Source organism: Lissotriton helveticus, chromosome 12 (genome assembly GCF_964261635.1).
Source record: "Lissotriton helveticus chromosome 12, aLisHel1.1, whole genome shotgun sequence".
In the NCBI taxonomy this organism is placed as follows: Eukaryota; Metazoa; Chordata; class Amphibia; order Caudata; family Salamandridae; genus Lissotriton; species Lissotriton helveticus.
The window spans coordinates 127,092,158-127,108,235 of record NC_136073.1 but is presented as its reverse complement, the minus strand read 5'-3'; the positions used below and the strand labels follow the sequence as shown (position 1 = coordinate 127,108,235).

The window sequence follows — 16,078 nt, the reverse complement described above, 5'->3', positions numbered from 1 at the left end:
TTTTTCAATTAAATAACTATTAGTAAGCAAAATTAATGTACTCCCCACTCTTCACCCCTATAAACCCAAAACCCAAACACAAAAAAAATATTAAACAATGACCTTAATTAATTAACAATTAATTAATTAATATTAGTTATCAACTAATTATTAAGTTATTAAAAAATAAATTACTACCCACCCTCTACTCCTAAAAACCCCACAACTAAAATTAAATACACAATTTCCATATTTATTTGTCAATTAATATTAATTAACAACTAATAATTAATTACAAAAAAATTACTTCCCTCCCTTTACCCCTACGAACCCCAAAACCCGCACCTAAAATCTACCCCAAAAAAATAAAAACAATAATCGGTTCGTGAGGGATCTGGAAGGGAAATACATTTATAAATAATTGATGCTTTAGGACCTCTCCCAGTGGCTGTTATTAAAGAAAACGGCCATGCACATTGTTAATACTGTGACGGGATTAATCATTTGCTGTAAAAAACACATGTGTATTAATATTCCTTTATTTTATTAGATAAGAAAATGTTCGCTGCGTTGGCCGGGAATCGAACCCGGGTCAACTGCTTGGAAGGCAGCTATGCTCACCACTATACCACCAACGCTTGGCATACATCACGCGTGCAACATTCAGTTTTAAAAGGGGCTGAAAACCTGCCAGGTTTTTGTTACAATGGAGTAATAGTGGACCAAAAGTAAACCATTCAGGCACAGAATGTTCTTTCCAAATACTCTTCCAACAACAGCAGTCTGTCCGCTTCTAACTGACCCTTCTCAGGCTGAGCAGCGCTGACTGGAGCCTTCATCTTCACTCCAGAGAAAACAGCTGCATCATTCACCCTGACCTAGAAGGTCCACGTATGCTGACTACAGCTTAAATCCTGTCCTAGGACAGTGAACTCCAGCTCTCTCGGGGTGGCGGGTTAATACAGAGCAGCGTGCAATGTAAAAAGAGAGAGAGAGACTCAGGGGAGGGGGTGTTTTTTGCACCCAAAGGGTCCTGCTCCCAAGGGTCTCACTGCAGCACTCTGAGGGGGAAGAGCAATTGTTTACAGCAAGTTAGTTATTAGTCCCTTGAGTGTTTGCGGCCAGTGATGTAGATTAACGCATCACACCAGTAATATACGTGAAAAGCTGCAAAGAAGGGAAAAGCCAGAGTGACCATCTAAGAACTAGTTCTACTCTGTGGCATCTCACATCAAGTTCAATTATCCTGCAGTGCACACATATAGCAGAGTGGCGCAGCGGAAGCGTGCTGGGCCCATAACCCAGAGGTCGATGGATCGAAACCATCCTCTGCTAAAATTTTCTGACTTTTAACCGCATTTTTCTATTTTACATTTCAAGATTAGTTGTATATTAACTCTGTTCTTTATTGTCTTTCCCTTTCCCGCCTTTAATGCAATACTCGCAGAGGTGTCTTATATTTCGTAACACTTTATTTCTGTTACTTCCTTGATCGTTGTTGTTACAAACGCACATCACAAAATACATTTGAACTCTGGAAATTACCATTTCACTATACCGTGTTCAAACAAAATAATAATTCCGCTGAAAACGTCATATTTTATTTTCCATTCTCCAACTGGAACGAATGAATCCTTGTGATCGGGCACACACCAATACCACAGCGCCCTCTACTGTTCTTCAACTGAAGTATCTAACAAAGAGTTAAGGTGTAATAAGAAGCAGTGTGAGGGCCAGTGTACAACAGGGGATATTTCCCAGGTAGGGACGGATTATAGGCAGGGCCACTGGAATTATGCAGCAGGGGAGCACCAAATTATGCAGCAAGAAAAAGCTAATTATGCGGCATAAAGTGGCATATTCTTTTATAGTATAATTTCAAAAGTTTGTAATTCCTAAACATGGTAACACTGCTTGGACTAGGACTCTATCTCATTAGTTTCAGTATAACTACTAAACATAAAAATAAGCAAATAAAAGGTGACTAGTTAACCTTCGCAAATGGCTTCCGTCGCGTACAAAGACATGTTGCTTCATTTTTAGTGACTTTTGATCTGTTGGAGTTTGAAAGTTTTTTTGTTAAAATCTGCAGAGTATGCAGCAGATGATGGATTATGTGGCAAATGCGACAATTCCACAAGTATGCGAAAACAGTTGCGGCCCCCAAGATTGCATAATTCCTCTGGCCCGGCCTATAGGACAATCAGGCAGTGCTGGCGGGCTGACCTCACAGGTCATTGTGTGGGGAGACCGTGATGGAGGGTGGGGCAGCTACTGGGCTCAGACAGGTCCCACAGACAAAGTACCTTGGGCCTCATTTACAAGAATTTGACATAGGTCAGCGCCACAAACCTTTTTGCTGCACTGCCCTACGGCAAAAGAAAAGGGTGGGAATGCAACGTATCTATCAGATACATGGCATTCCTGTCCTTTTCCCCTATGCTGGCGTACAATGGGCAGCCATTCGCCAACGCAGGCACCCTTGCACTATGGTGCAAGGATGCATGCATTGCGGGGATGATTGTTTTTGTGCAGGAAGGGATACCTTTGTGCACAAAAACAATGACAAGAGGCCTTTTCCTGTTTGTGTGTGTGCTGCAGAATACAGCGCACATAGAAAAAAGGGGAAATAAAGGTATTTCTCCTAATTGCTCTTCCCTCACACCTCCCCTGGGGAGTTAAATGAAACATAAATAAACTCACAGTGCTCCATATTTATGTTTTCACAATTTTAAACCAGTTAAAGTTATAACTCACTTTGCTGTCGTGTATACTCAGGAAGTACTGATGAACAAGGACAAACATGGACTAAAAATGGATTAAAAATGGATTATGTGAATGAAAAATGTTTCAAGTGAACAAAGTCTTATGGCTTTTGCCTACATAGTTGTGCAGCTAGTTACGGGAGCGCATCAACGTAACAGACAGTTTTGCATTTCTTCCATGTGCTTTCGGGACAGAGCACAAAGACTAGCCAGCACGCTTACACTTTTTGCCTTTGAACAACATTAAACAATGGTTGATCCAGGAAAATACAGTGTGCATGCTATCAATTGATTCATGGTCTAAAAGTGGTATTTCTCAAATAGTAATGATAAATCAATCATTACCACTAGAGAGGATTTCTCATAACTATTCCAAAGATATGAAACATGATGTAGCCACTCCTTTCTTAAATCTGGAATTACAGCTTTAAAGTGTTTTAAGGATTTCCCAATGCTAGCCTATGGAAAGAGTAGGCCTCGCAATAGTGAAAATGAATTTAGCTGTTTGTCACTACGCAGACATGTAAAACTTAACAGTACATGTCCTACCTTTTAGTTACACCTCACCCTGCCCTTAGAGATACCTGGGGCTTTCCTTAGGAGTTAAAAAAGGTTCCCATCAGACAGAAACATAAATAACATCTACACCATCGCTAGATGAAAGGATCTAATCGGATAGTTCTTATCTCCACACTTATATAATGAGGTATCTCAACCCAAACAATAAATCAAACTGAATTCTAACACATAAAGTTGAAATATTACGAACATCTATTTTATTAAAATCACAAAAAAATAAAAGCTAATAGTTCATATATTATTAAAAATCATCAATACATTTCGTATATTTCATAAAATCACTTTCAACATATATCACAAACTTACACAGGACATAGAACATTACACACCCACATAAAAGTGAAAACACAATTTCAGACACTTGAATTTGTCATTATTTGTACATATCCCCTACACATATGAAGGTGCGGTCTCGTTAGACTCCTATTTATACAATCCCAATACTGCGTTCCAACAGGGATTATGTCACCAGAATAGCGTCAACACAGGCCCATTAGTTCCATTTAGATTACAGACCCTGGGTATATGGGTAAACTAAATATGCCAATCAGGTGTACACCAATATTACCATGTTTAGAGGAGATGCTCATGCACTTTAGTACTTGTTACCAGTGGTAAAGTGCTCAGAGTCCTAAAACCAACAAAAAGATACAGCAAAACGAGGAGGTGAGCAGGCAAAAAGTTTGGGGGAAGACCAACCTAAGGAAAACAGGTCTCACAGTCTGGTTGGTCGATTTTGCTGTTGGTTTCCTTGATTTTAAAACAAAGATTGCCTGCAACAAACACAAATCCATGCCGTCTTCTATTTATTTATTTTTATTTATTATTTTAATTGCTTGTATCGCGCCAGAATCGACCCATGAGGTATCTCCGCGCTTTGCTCGCAAAAGTTCTAAAATATATTGTCTCTGCGGAGTACCACAGGGAAGGTTATGCTGCCTGAAACAAAAAGGTTTTTAAGGCCTTCCTAAAACATAGGTGGTTGTCATTGTGTCTTAGGTCAGATGGAAGTTTATTCCACATGGTTGGGCCTATAAATGATAGGGCACGTCCTCCTTGTCTGACTCTTTTTACAGAGGGGATTTCCAATAGACATTGGTTACTAGAACGTAATAAACGTTCAGGTTTGTATATCTGAAATTTTTGTGCCAGATATCTGGGGCCTTGCCCATAAAGACATTTGTGCAATAAGCAACAGATTTTAAATGTAATACGTTGTCGTATAGGTAACCAATGGAGGTGACTTAGCAGAGGTTTGGACGGGGTCCTTGCAGGAGCATTTAGAACTAGTCTGGCCGCAGTATTTTGGACCACCTGCAAACGGTTTAACGCCTCCTCATTTGCTGATATGAGGAGGCCGTTGCAGTAGTCAAGGCGACTAATCACCAGTGCTTGTACAAGGGTCTTCTTGTGATTGTCCGGCAACATAGGGAAGATTCGTCTTAACTGGCCAATTGTTCTGAAACACGCTCCTGTAACATAGTTAGCATGTTCCTTTAAACTCAAGTTCTGATCCAGTTTTACCCCCAAGTTCTTAACAGTTGGCTTTGGGCATGGGACGGGGCCAAGATCTAAAGGCCACCAGTCGGGAGACCAAAGCATGTTAGCTTTGCCAAATAGCATCACCTCGGTCTTCCCGACATTACACTGGAGGCAGTTGGTAGCCATCCAGTGGGACACGGCTCTCATGCCCTCGGCGAATTTGTTCTTCACATCAGGCGTGAAAGAGTTGAAGGGGAAAAGCAGCTGGGTGTCATCAGCGTATGACACTGGGGTGAACCCAAACCTTCTCACAATCGCTGCAAGGGGGGCCACATACACATTAAATAATGTGGGGCTTAGGCATGAGCCCTGTGGCACCCCCTTAGTGAGTACCCTCGAGGTGGAACGATAGGGTCCCATGCTAACTGATTGTGAGCGGCCGGAGAGAAAGCTCTCCAGCCAGGACAGAGCCAATCCTCCAATACCCACTCTCTGCAATCGGCCGAGAAGAAGCTCATGAGACACAGTATCAAAGGCCGCCGACAGGTCTAACAGCACCAGAATCATTGATCCTCCTCTATCCTGTGACATCTTGATGTTATCAGTCACATAGAGGAGTGCCGATTCTGTGCTGTAGTTGGGCCTGAACCCAGATTGTGAAGGGTCCAGTCCCCCTGTCGCCTCTATGAACCTGGAAACATGGGTGTTAACATGCTTCTCGGCCAATTTACCTAAGAAAGGTAGGAGAGAGATGGGACGGAGGTTGGAAAGTTCTGTCCATGGTAAGGCCGTGTTCTTCCGTATTGGGTTCACCACTGCCTCCTTCCACTGCCGTGGGAGCTGGCCTTCTTTAAAAGAAAGATTTAGAATCTTTTGAATTGTGGGGCAAAGGATTTTATTCAAGGTAACAGTTAGTTTAGCTGGTATCAAATCAAGAGGGGATCCAGTTTTCATGTTATTAATTAGTGTTTGGGTGTCACTATGATTAATCTCAGGGAAGGTAAGTAGAACATCTCTAGGTGTGTCAGGCTGATTTATACTGGAATGCTCCTGATCACTGGGGTATTGGGCAGAGATGATTTTTTTATAGATTGTCTCAATTTTGTCTTCGAAAAATTGGGAGGTGTTATTGCACAAAAGTTGTGTGAATTCGTCTGGACTTTCACATACAGTTGGTTTAGTGAAAGTGTCTAAGATTTTATACAACTCTCTGGGGGAGTTGCCAGCTACCTCTAACTGTGCATTAATGCTGTTCTTTCTTGCCTGCTTAATATTTTTATAATAAGCAGACATTGCTTTTTGGTAGTTGACCTTATTTTCACTGGTATGAGTTCTCCTCCAGAGTTTTTCCAGCTTCCTACACCTCTGCTTTTCCAATTTTAAGGATTCAGTGTACCAAACATCTCTCTTGGCCATAGACGGTTGTTTAATTGTTCTTAAAGGGGCCAGATGGTTCAACATGTCAGAGAGGGTGGCATCAAATTTGGACAAAGCTAACCCAATATTATCGGAATCCAGTATTACTGGTTCATTCCAGACTTCTTCCACTGTTTCTACAGTAATTTTATACCAAGGCCTTCGTTTGGTGGTCGGTATGCTAGAAGGTTTATGTTGTTTATTTAAACCTTTAAGAGTAAATTCCAGCATACTGTGATCTGACCAATTAACTGCTTTAGGATGATGACAGTATACCGAGGTGCAGTTAGTAAATATTAGGTCCAGTGTATGGCCACCTCTATGGGTCGGCCCACTGTTTTGTAGCTCAAGACCCAATAAGGCCAGGTCAGATATTAAAGTTTTCGCCTCTGGATGATCCACTTTATCCACATGAAAGTTGAAGTCTCCCAATAAAAGGAACTTTTCTCCCACCTTCATGTGTTATGCCAGTAATTCCATCAGAGCTAAGGTAAAACCAGCATTGGGTCCAGGAGGGCGATAAACTAAGGCGCCTTTCCAGCGTTCCTTAGGTCCTAGTACGATTAAAAATATCATAACTTCCATAGCAGGCTGAGTGATCTGTTCTAGCATGATAATTTTGAGATGTTCTTTATATATAATGGCAATACCACCACCAATTTTGTCCGGACGATCCTGCCTTAGAATTTTATATCCGGCAGGGATCCCCAATGTAATAGAGGGGGTAGAGTGTGGCTTTAGCCATGTTTCAGTAAGAAAACTTACCTCAGGCTTAAAGGTATGGATAAGGTCCCATATTTGTAAAGAGTGCCGTGGTAAAGAACGGACATTTAACAGGACACATTTCCAGCCTTCTATCATCGCAATATTCTTCCTAACGTGGCCCTTGATAATTGTTGTGTGTGTAGCCTGAAACCTACACTTAACACATGAAAAGGGTCCTTCAGGGTTTGGCCAACAGTCACTAATGCAACTATCCAACCCCTGAGGCTGTAGATTTAATAGATCGTGAGAGGAATACCTGAGTCGTGGCTCTTGTAAGGATTCCATGACAGCAGGAACAGAATAAGAGGCCCCAGGCCCGTTCTGGCACGGACGGGCACAGACGGGCCACTCTTTGGCTCCTCTTCGGCTCCGCTGCGCGCTCCCGCTGCGCGTACACAGGGGGGCGAGGGCTAAGTAGCCCCGAGCTAGTCAACCGCTAGAGCGCTGACCGCTAAGCGGTGTTCAACCAGGAAGTGGTGTCCTCCCACCCTTTCCAATCAAGGCACTGGAGGAAGCGCGAAAACGGGCTGCAAAGCGGCTGAAATCTACCACTAAGCCCCCAGCAGTAAATGTAAGAATGGATGTGTGCAATGTAGAGTGTCACCAATCAATTTTAAAATTATCACAATTCAATTTTAAAATTTTCGTACTTTTACATCAGTATCATTTAAAAATTATTTCAGGGCAAAAGCGCACTCAGCACAACATAGGTTTTTCACAAGGAAGCTTAGGCGAGCGAGCGGAGTGGGGTGACGCTGCCACAATCACCCTTACCGCATCGCGCCGATGTCAGACTCCGCCTAAGTAGCCCCGAGCTAGTCAACCGCTAGAGCGCTGACCGCTAAGCGGTGTTCAACCAGGAAGTGGTGTCCTCCCACCCTTTCCAATCAAGGCACTGGAGGAAGAGCGAAAACGGGCTGCAAAGCGGCTGAAATCTACCACTAAGCCCCCAGCAGTAAATGTAAGAATGGATGTGTGCAATGTAGAGTGTCACCAATCAATTTTAAAATTATCACAATTCAATTTTAAAATTTTCGTACTTTTACATCAGTATCATTTAAAAATTATTTCAGGGCATAAGCGCACTCAGCACAACATAGGTTTTTCACAAGGAAGCTTAGGCGAGCGAGCGGAGTGGGGTGACGCTGCCACAATCACCCTTACAGTCACCCTATACGCTGTAAAACAATTAAACTGCGTGTCTTTACAAGTTCAAAACTGCACCAACTGGCAAATGGGCCATTTTTCTAGCTATCTGATTTGCTAATGGGGGCCATGTTTATTTTGGAGTCCTTTTATTTATTTATTTATTAGGTCGAGTCTGAGCCAGCGCGCATGTGCTGCCCTGCGAGGCTTCATGTAATCAGTCTAAACTTTTCTGCAAATGGCTAAAGGCGGGCGCATGTCCCACCATTTTGGCATATGTTCACTCCCACAGCACAGCTTGCGGGAGCAAGCAGCGGTGCCCTGTATTCCTCCTTTTTTCACACTTTGGGTGAAAGCGCTATACGCGCTTTCACTTCGTTGACCACGCCCCTTTGGTCAGACGCCGCTCATGGCAACCTAAATATGTGAGCAGCGTCTAAAAAATGAGCGTGGCCACCATTATAGTGCCTCTACTCACCCCGCATCTCTAGTCATTTAGCGTAACATGCAGTGAATGAACATGAATCAATTGTGCCCACAGGCGCTTCACTGAAATCAGCAGCGCCTATCATACGGCTCCACTTACAGCGAAATATAGTGTAATGAACACACTGAGGGAAGTAAATAAGTATTCCATTAAAATTAGAAAATCAAAGCATGAGACAGCTCTTCTATCTTCTCTATGGAGTTCCGCGATTACGGAAATATTATTGTTTAAATAACATTAGTGTTAACACACTTCTACTCCTTTTTCTGGACTGTAGGTCAATAGCTTCAAGTCATGTGAGCAACAATCATTCATTTGATAAGCGCACTACATACCCGCGAGGGTCTCAAGGCGCTGGGGGGGAGGAGGGGCCACTACTGATCGAACAGCCAGGTCTTCAGTATCCTCCTGAAGGTCAGCAGGTCTTGGGTCTGTCGTAGGCTCAGTGGGAGGGCGTTCCATGTCTTGGCGGCCAGGTGGGAGAAGCAGGGTCGGACTGAGAACCAAAACCGGCCCTGGCAAAGTGCTCGGCTGCCTCCCCCCCACCCCCATGGGGGGTTGGGTGTACTGCCAAGCTCTTTCCCAGAGCTAGTTTTCGGCCAATTTTGTTACAGGGCCGATTTTGCAGCTATGCTGCAAAAACGGCCCTGTAACAAAAACAGCCCCCAGGGGCCCAAACCCGGCCCCCACCCGTGCGGCGCACCGGGGGATTGCCCGGTGCCCGCTACCGCCAGTTTGGGCCTGGGGAGAAGGATCTCCCGCCGGTGATTGTTCTTTGGATGCACGGGACGGTGGCGAGTGAGAGGTCGGCGGAGCGGAGCTGGCGGTTGGGGATGTAGAAGGGGAGCTGTCTGTTGAGGTAGGCTGGGCCAGTCTTGTGGAGTGACTTGTGTGCTTGGATGAGGAGCTTGAAGGATATCCTCTTGTTGATGGGGAGCCAGTGCAGGTTTCTCAGGTGGGGGGTGATGTGGCTGTGTCGTGGCACATCGAGGATCAGTCATGCCGAGGCATTTTGGATGTGTTGTAGTCGATTGATGAGCTTGGTCGGGGCTCCCGCGTAGAGGGCGTTTCCGTAGTCAAGTCTGCTGCTGACATAAGCCTGGGTGACTGTCTTTCTTGTATCTGTCGGGATCCATCTGTAGATCCTGCAGAGCATGCAGAGGGTTTTGAAGCAGGAGGACAGGAGGAGGAGACGGCGTTGACTTGCTTGGTCATTGAGAGCGTTGAGTCGAGGATGATTCCCAGGTTGCGTGCATGGTCGGTGGGGGTCGGGGATGCCCCCAGTGCCATTGGCCACCAGGAGTCAACCCAGGCTGAAGGGTTGGAGCCACGGATGAGGACCTCCGTCTTGTCTGAGTTCAGCTTCAGACGGCTGATCTTCATCCAGTCGGTGACGGCCTTCATTCCTTTGTGGAGGTTGGCTTTGGCGGTGATGGGGTCCTTGGTGAGGGAGAGGATCAGGTGAGTGTCATTGGCGTAGGAGATTATGTTGAGGTTGGGCTGTCGGGCGACGTGTGCGAGCGGGGCCATGTAAATGTTGAACAGTGTCGGGCTGAGTGAGGATCCCTGGGGTACGCACAGATGATCTTAGTGGCTTCGGAATGGAACGGGGGAAGTCAGACGCTCTGGGTTCTGCCGGAGAGGAAGGAGGTGGTCCATTCCAGAGCCTTGTCTCGGATCCCAGCGGCGTGGAGGCGTGCGCGTACTGTGCGGTGGCAGACGGTGTCGAAGGTGGTGGAGAGGTCGATGAGGATGAGTGCTGCGGTCTCCCTGTTGTCTAGCAGGGTCCTGATGTCATTGGTGGCGGTGATGAGGGCGGTCTCGGTGCTGTGGTTGCTGCGGAACCCTGACTGGGAAGGGTCCAGGATTCTGTTCTCTTCGAGGTATCGAGTTAGCTGTCTGTTGACGATTTTCTCGATGACCTTGGCTAGGAAGGAAAGCAGAGAGATGGGCCAGAAGTTCTTGAGGTCTCTTGGGTTTGCCTTGGGTTTTTTAGTAGGGCGTTGATCTCGGCGTGTTTTCAGAGAACTCTGGGAAGGTCAAGGTCTCGAGGGAGAGATTGATGATATTGCGCAGTTGGGGTGCAATGGCGCTGCTTGCTCTGTTGAAGACGTGGTGCGGGAATGGGTCTGACGGAGAGCCGGAGTCAATCAATCAATCATTTGTAAAGCGCACTACATACCCGTGTTGGTCTCAAGACGCTGGGGGGGGGGGCGCTACTGATCAAACGGCCAGGTTTTGAGTATCCTCCAGAAGGTCAGCAGGCCTTGGGTCTGTCGTAGGCTCAGTGGGGGGGTGTTCCATGTCTTGACGGCGAGGTGGGAGGAGGATCTCCCACTGGTGGTTGTTCTTCTGATCCGCGGAACGGTGGCGAGTGAGAGGTCGTCGGAGCATAGCTGGCGGTTGAGGATGTAGAAGGAGAGCCGTTGGTTGAGGTAGGCTGGGCCGGTCTTGTGGAGTGCCTTGTGTGCGTGGGTGAGGAGCTTGAAGGATATCCTCTTGTTGACGGGGAGTCAGTGCAGGTTTCTCAGGTGAGGGGTGATGTGGCCGTGTCATGAGACGTCAAGGATCAGTCGTGCAGAGGCATTTTGGATGCGTTGTAGTCGTTAGATGAGCTAGGTCGGGGCTCCGCTTAGAGGGCGTTTCCGTAGTCGAGTCTGCTGCTGACGAGGGCCTGGGTGACTGTCTTTCTTGTATCTGTCGGGATCCATCTGTAGATCTTGCGGAGCATGCAGAGGGTGTTAAAGCAGGAGGAGGAGATGGCGTTGACTTGCTTGGTCATTGAGAGCGTTGAGTCGAGGATGATTCCCAGGTTGCGTGCATGGTCAGTGGGTGTCAGAGCTGCCCCCAGTGCCGTTGGCCACCAGGAGTCGTCCCAGGCTGAAGGGTTGGAGCCGAGGATGAGGACCTCCGTCTTGTCGGAGTTCAGCTTCAGATGGCTAGTCTTCATCCATTCGGCGACGGCCTTCATTCTTTCGTGGCGGTTGGTTTTGATGGTGATGGGGTCCTTGGTGAGGGAGAGGATCAGCAGAGTGTCATTGGCGTAGGAGATTATGTTGAGGTCGTGCTGTCGAGCTACGTGTGCTAGCAGGGCCATGTAAATGTTGAATAGCGTCGGGCTGAGGGAGGATCCCTGGGGTACGCCGCAGATGATCTCAGAGGCCTCGGAACAGAAAGGGGGGAGGCGGACACTCTGGGTTCTGCCGCAGAAGAAGGAGGTGGTCCAATCCAGAGCCTTGTCTCGGATCCCTGCGGCCTGGAGGCGTGCGTGTAGTGTGCGGTGGCAGACGGTGTCGAAGGCGGCAGAGAGGTCTAGGAGGATGAGTCCTGCTGTCTCGCCGCTGTCCAGCAGGGTCCTGATGTCGTCTGTGGCGGCGATGAGGGCAGTCTGGGTGCTGCGGTTGCTGCGGAACTCTGACTGGGAAGGGTCCAGGATTAAATTTTCTTTGAGGTATCGGGTTAGCTGTCTGTTGGCGGTTTTCCCGATGACCTTGGCCGGAAAGGGGAGCAGAGAGATGGGCCGGAAGTTCTTGAGGGCTCTTGGGTCTGCCTTAGGTTTTTTGAGTAGGGCTTTGATCTCAGCGTGCTAACAGATCTCTGGGAAGGTCACGGTCTCGAGGGAGAGATTGATGACGTTGTGCAGGTGGGGTGCGATGGAGCTGCTTGCTCTGTTGAAGACGTGGTGCGGGAATGGGTCTGACGGAGAGCTGGAGTGGATTTTGCGCATGGTCTTGATGGTGTCATCGATGCTCACGCTGGCCCAGGCTAGCAGAGGGTCGTGGTCAATGGTGTGCGGAGGGTCTGTTGTGTTGCTGTCTGTTGGGGCTGTCAGGGTGTTGAAGCTGTCGTGGATGTCTGCTATCTTACGGTGGAAGAAGGTGGCGAGGGAGTCGCACAGGGCTTGCGACGGCGGTATGTCTTTGGTGTTGGAGCTGGGGTTGGAGTGCATTGTTGTCGAGGCGGTCTTTGAAGGAGGTGCTCTTGATGAGGTGGTGGTGGTTGGGGATAGCGTACTTGTGTGCTGCGTGGCTGTCCTTAATTTGTTCACTGTGCCATTTCTTCTCTGGTTTCCGGCAGGCTTGTTTGGAGGCTAGGAGTTCTGGCTGAACCAGCTGGCCCTCTTGCTGGTGTCTCTATGGGGGTGTTTCTTCAGCGGGGCAAGGGTGTTGGCGCAGTCCTCCATCCAGCATCTGAGGCTGTGGGCAGCGTCGTCGGTGTTGGAGGGTTCGGTGGGTGGGCTGAGAGCGAGGTTTGCGTGCAGTTGGTCTTCGGTGATTTTGCTCCAGCAGCGGCAGGGGATCTGTTGGGTGTGGTGGTGTGTGGTGGGTTTCTGGAAGGTGAAATGGATGCAGCGGTGGTCGGTCCAGAGGAGTTCGGTGGTGTGGCTGACAGAGATGTGCAGGCTTGAGGAGAAGACGGGGTTGAGAGTGTGGCCGGCGGAATGGGTGGGCGTTGTGACGAGTTGCTTCAGTCTGAGGTTGGCGAGATTATCGATCAGGGTTGTGGAGTTGTTGTCGTTGTTGTCGTTGTTGTTCTCAAGGTGAAAGTTCAGGTCTCCGAGGAGGATGTAGTCGGTGGAGGTCAGGGTGTGCGTGCTGATCAAGTCGGCGATGGAGTTGCTGAACTGGGGGCGGGGTCCAGGGGGTCGGTTCATGCGGGTGCCTCTGAGGGTCTGTGTGGATCTGGAAATGCATGTGTTCGGTGGTGCTGAGCGCATCATTGGTGCTGGTCGAGACCCTGATGCTGTTCTTTTTGGACGATGGCGATTCTTCCTCCAACTCCGTTGGTGCGGTCTCTGCGGGTGATCTTGTAGCCGTCTGGGATGGCTATGGCGATGTTGGGTGCAGAGGAGTTGTTCAACCAGGTCTCTGTCAGGGAGGCGACATCCGGGGAAGTTGTGTTGAGCAAGTCCCAGAGCTCAACGGCGTGTTTGCGTGCGGAGCGGGTATTCAGTCGTATGTATCAGAGGTGGTTGAGGTCTTTCTTGGCGGGTGGTTCATCGGCTCTGTGGCTGGTGTAGCTGCAGTTCCAGCAGGTGAAGGGACCGTGTGTGCGTTTCGGGGTAGCCTTGAAGCAGTTGTGGGTCCGTCCGAGGTTGAGAGCGTGCAGAGTGCTGGCATCGTAGTGGCAGCGGTCGTCGTGGCGGGTGCGGGGGCCAGGGGTTCTGACGCTGGGCGTGGTCCAGGCGGGGACAGGCGCAGACAGGCTTGCCTTAGGCATGCCTTCGGCACCCCAGTGGCGCGGCTGCACAGCGGCCGGCATATATTGGGAGGTGGGAGGGAGGAGCAGCTGAGAGGCGGGAGGCGCGGCAGAGAATGGGTAGTCAGGGGGGCAGTGAGGGGCGACGGAGGAAACAGAAGGCAAAAAGGGCACAACATTTGAGGCGGAAACGAGTGGCACAGAAAGCAAAAGGTCACAAGAAAGGGCAAAAAGGTCCCAAAAATAGGGGGGAAACGAGTGGCACAGAAGGCAGGGAGGTCACAGAAATCGAGGGAAACGAGTGGCACAGAAGGCAAACAGGTCACAGAAATGCAGGGGCAGCTAAGCAACAGAAGGCAAATGGGCAGAACGACATGAGGGCAGCGAGGGGAGCAGACGGGAAACAGGGCAGAGAGACAAAGGGCCAGCGAGGGGAACAGAGGGAGAGAACGGGCACGGACCATGAACAGGCCGCGTGGGAGACAGACAACAGCAGTCACAGACACAGCAATGAAAATGCAGGCACTACAACAATAGCAATGAAAAAATACAGGCAGTACAATGAGAGCAATGAAAAATACAGGCAAGACAATGGAAGATGAGCAAACCTACAGCCTACCACTGGCCACTGTGCGGAGGGGGGGCGACCTACCAGGTAGGGTCACGGGTCGCTCTTATTACGTAGCTACGTACTACGGTTGGGCCAAGGCGGGGGAGGAGGTGGGGTGGGCGGGGGGAGGAGGCGAGGCCGTAGGTGAGAGGGCAAGTCCCTGGACCTGAGAGAAATACGGATTCTCAAAGAAGGACATGCCAGACCGCAACTCATCGGACAGTGATCGCTTAGCAGCTCTGAGCAAAATATCGTGGGTTTCTTTCCCAATACTATCACTTTACTGTGGATATAAATCGCCTGAGGGAATACTATAATCAGGGCCACTGGAATTATGTGGCATGGTTGGGCCATTTTATGTGACAGGGGAGACAAAATTATGCGGCATGTAATGGCACAATATGTGGTGAAATACAGCACATTTTTTAATAGTATTGCGTCTTTGTTGGATTATCTGGCAAATGTTTCAAATCTATACTTATGCAGAAAACATTGCGGCCGCAGAGCTGCGAAATTCCAGTGGGCCTGCCTAGTATTCTGCATGGATCTGAGAGCGCTTCTTCATACTCTAATGAATCTTTTCTGTTTTATAGTCTCTTACAGTTGTGATTGCCAATTCTCTATATTTTGGGGACTTGGATTGTCATTTACAATGCCAATAGCTCAAACTCTCGCAACTGCGAGACCTATTGCATTGCAAATGCTTGTTTTTATTTGGTGTCACTTTTATTTTGGTGTCCTGTCTGACTCTGATGTTTCCTGTTAATGTGACACAGGATTGTGATATTATCACATAGTTCAGGAGGGGCCAGACCTCACTACTTTAGTTGCTCGGTGCATCTCAAACTCTTAAAATAAAAAAAAAATAAGCATTAAAAACAGTATAACTGATAGTTGTTTTTAAATGCTCCCACCAATTTATAAATAGTAAGTTTGTTCCACTTAAATCCATATGAAATTGATCCGCAATTATTTTTAGATATAGGAATGTTTGATATATTTAAGTTTTAACTACCAGATTTCCATTTTAAATGCTAGTCTGTGACCTCGACGTGATTTGAACACGCAACCTTCTGATCTGGAGTCAGACGCGCTACCGTTGCGCCACGAAGTCAGCTGTTCAATCCTTGCGAGGATGTTTAATATGTAAGTGCGAAGCTCAGTGATGAAATGCACTATGGTGACGATTGTTTGCTTTTGAAGCATTAGAAGGATAACTCAAACTCCTGTTTTTTATGCACTTCTACCTTTTCGTCACATCCATAAACTTGCTTTGCTATTGACGCTGCTAAAGTATGCCACTGTCCAAGTGTGAGAGATTGTGAAAACACACAATTCTTGTCTCAGCGCGCAAGAGCAGACGTGTCACGCAATTCAGCCGAGATCCCATCAGCTCAGCTGACAGAGTTGCACTCCTGGAGGGCACCGAGGCAGAGCCCCGCCCCTCGGACTGTCAGTGCCCGTAGCTTTGTTTTGGTGTCGCCCTCTTTCCCTGTCACTAGATTAGCGGGAGTGTCACGCATGAGCCCAAGTGCAGGGACGATTCGGGAGAAAATTGTGACAATGATCATCACTCAGCTGCCCCGAAACAGTGGCAGGCAATGCCGCAACCCATTAAAAAAACATTTGCAGAGATCTGGCTTTCCCCTG

General features: G+C 47.9%; 3 non-coding genes across 3 annotated transcripts; 1 reads left to right on the top strand and 2 right to left on the bottom strand.

Moving 5' to 3' along the window:
• Positions 1 to 545: 545 nt before the first annotated feature.
• Positions 546 to 617, bottom strand: TRNAG-UCC (transfer RNA glycine (anticodon UCC)). The gene has a single exon. It is a non-coding gene; the product is annotated as a tRNA-Gly (tRNA).
• A 625-nt stretch (positions 618 to 1,242) lies between these two features.
• Positions 1,243 to 1,314, top strand: TRNAM-CAU (transfer RNA methionine (anticodon CAU)). The gene has a single exon. It is a non-coding gene; the product is annotated as a tRNA-Met (tRNA).
• Positions 1,315 to 15,470: 14,156 nt separating this feature from the next.
• On the bottom strand, positions 15,471 to 15,542 carry TRNAW-CCA (transfer RNA tryptophan (anticodon CCA)). Its single transcript has one exon. It is a non-coding gene; the product is annotated as a tRNA-Trp (tRNA).
• Positions 15,543 to 16,078: the final 536 nt, after the last annotated feature.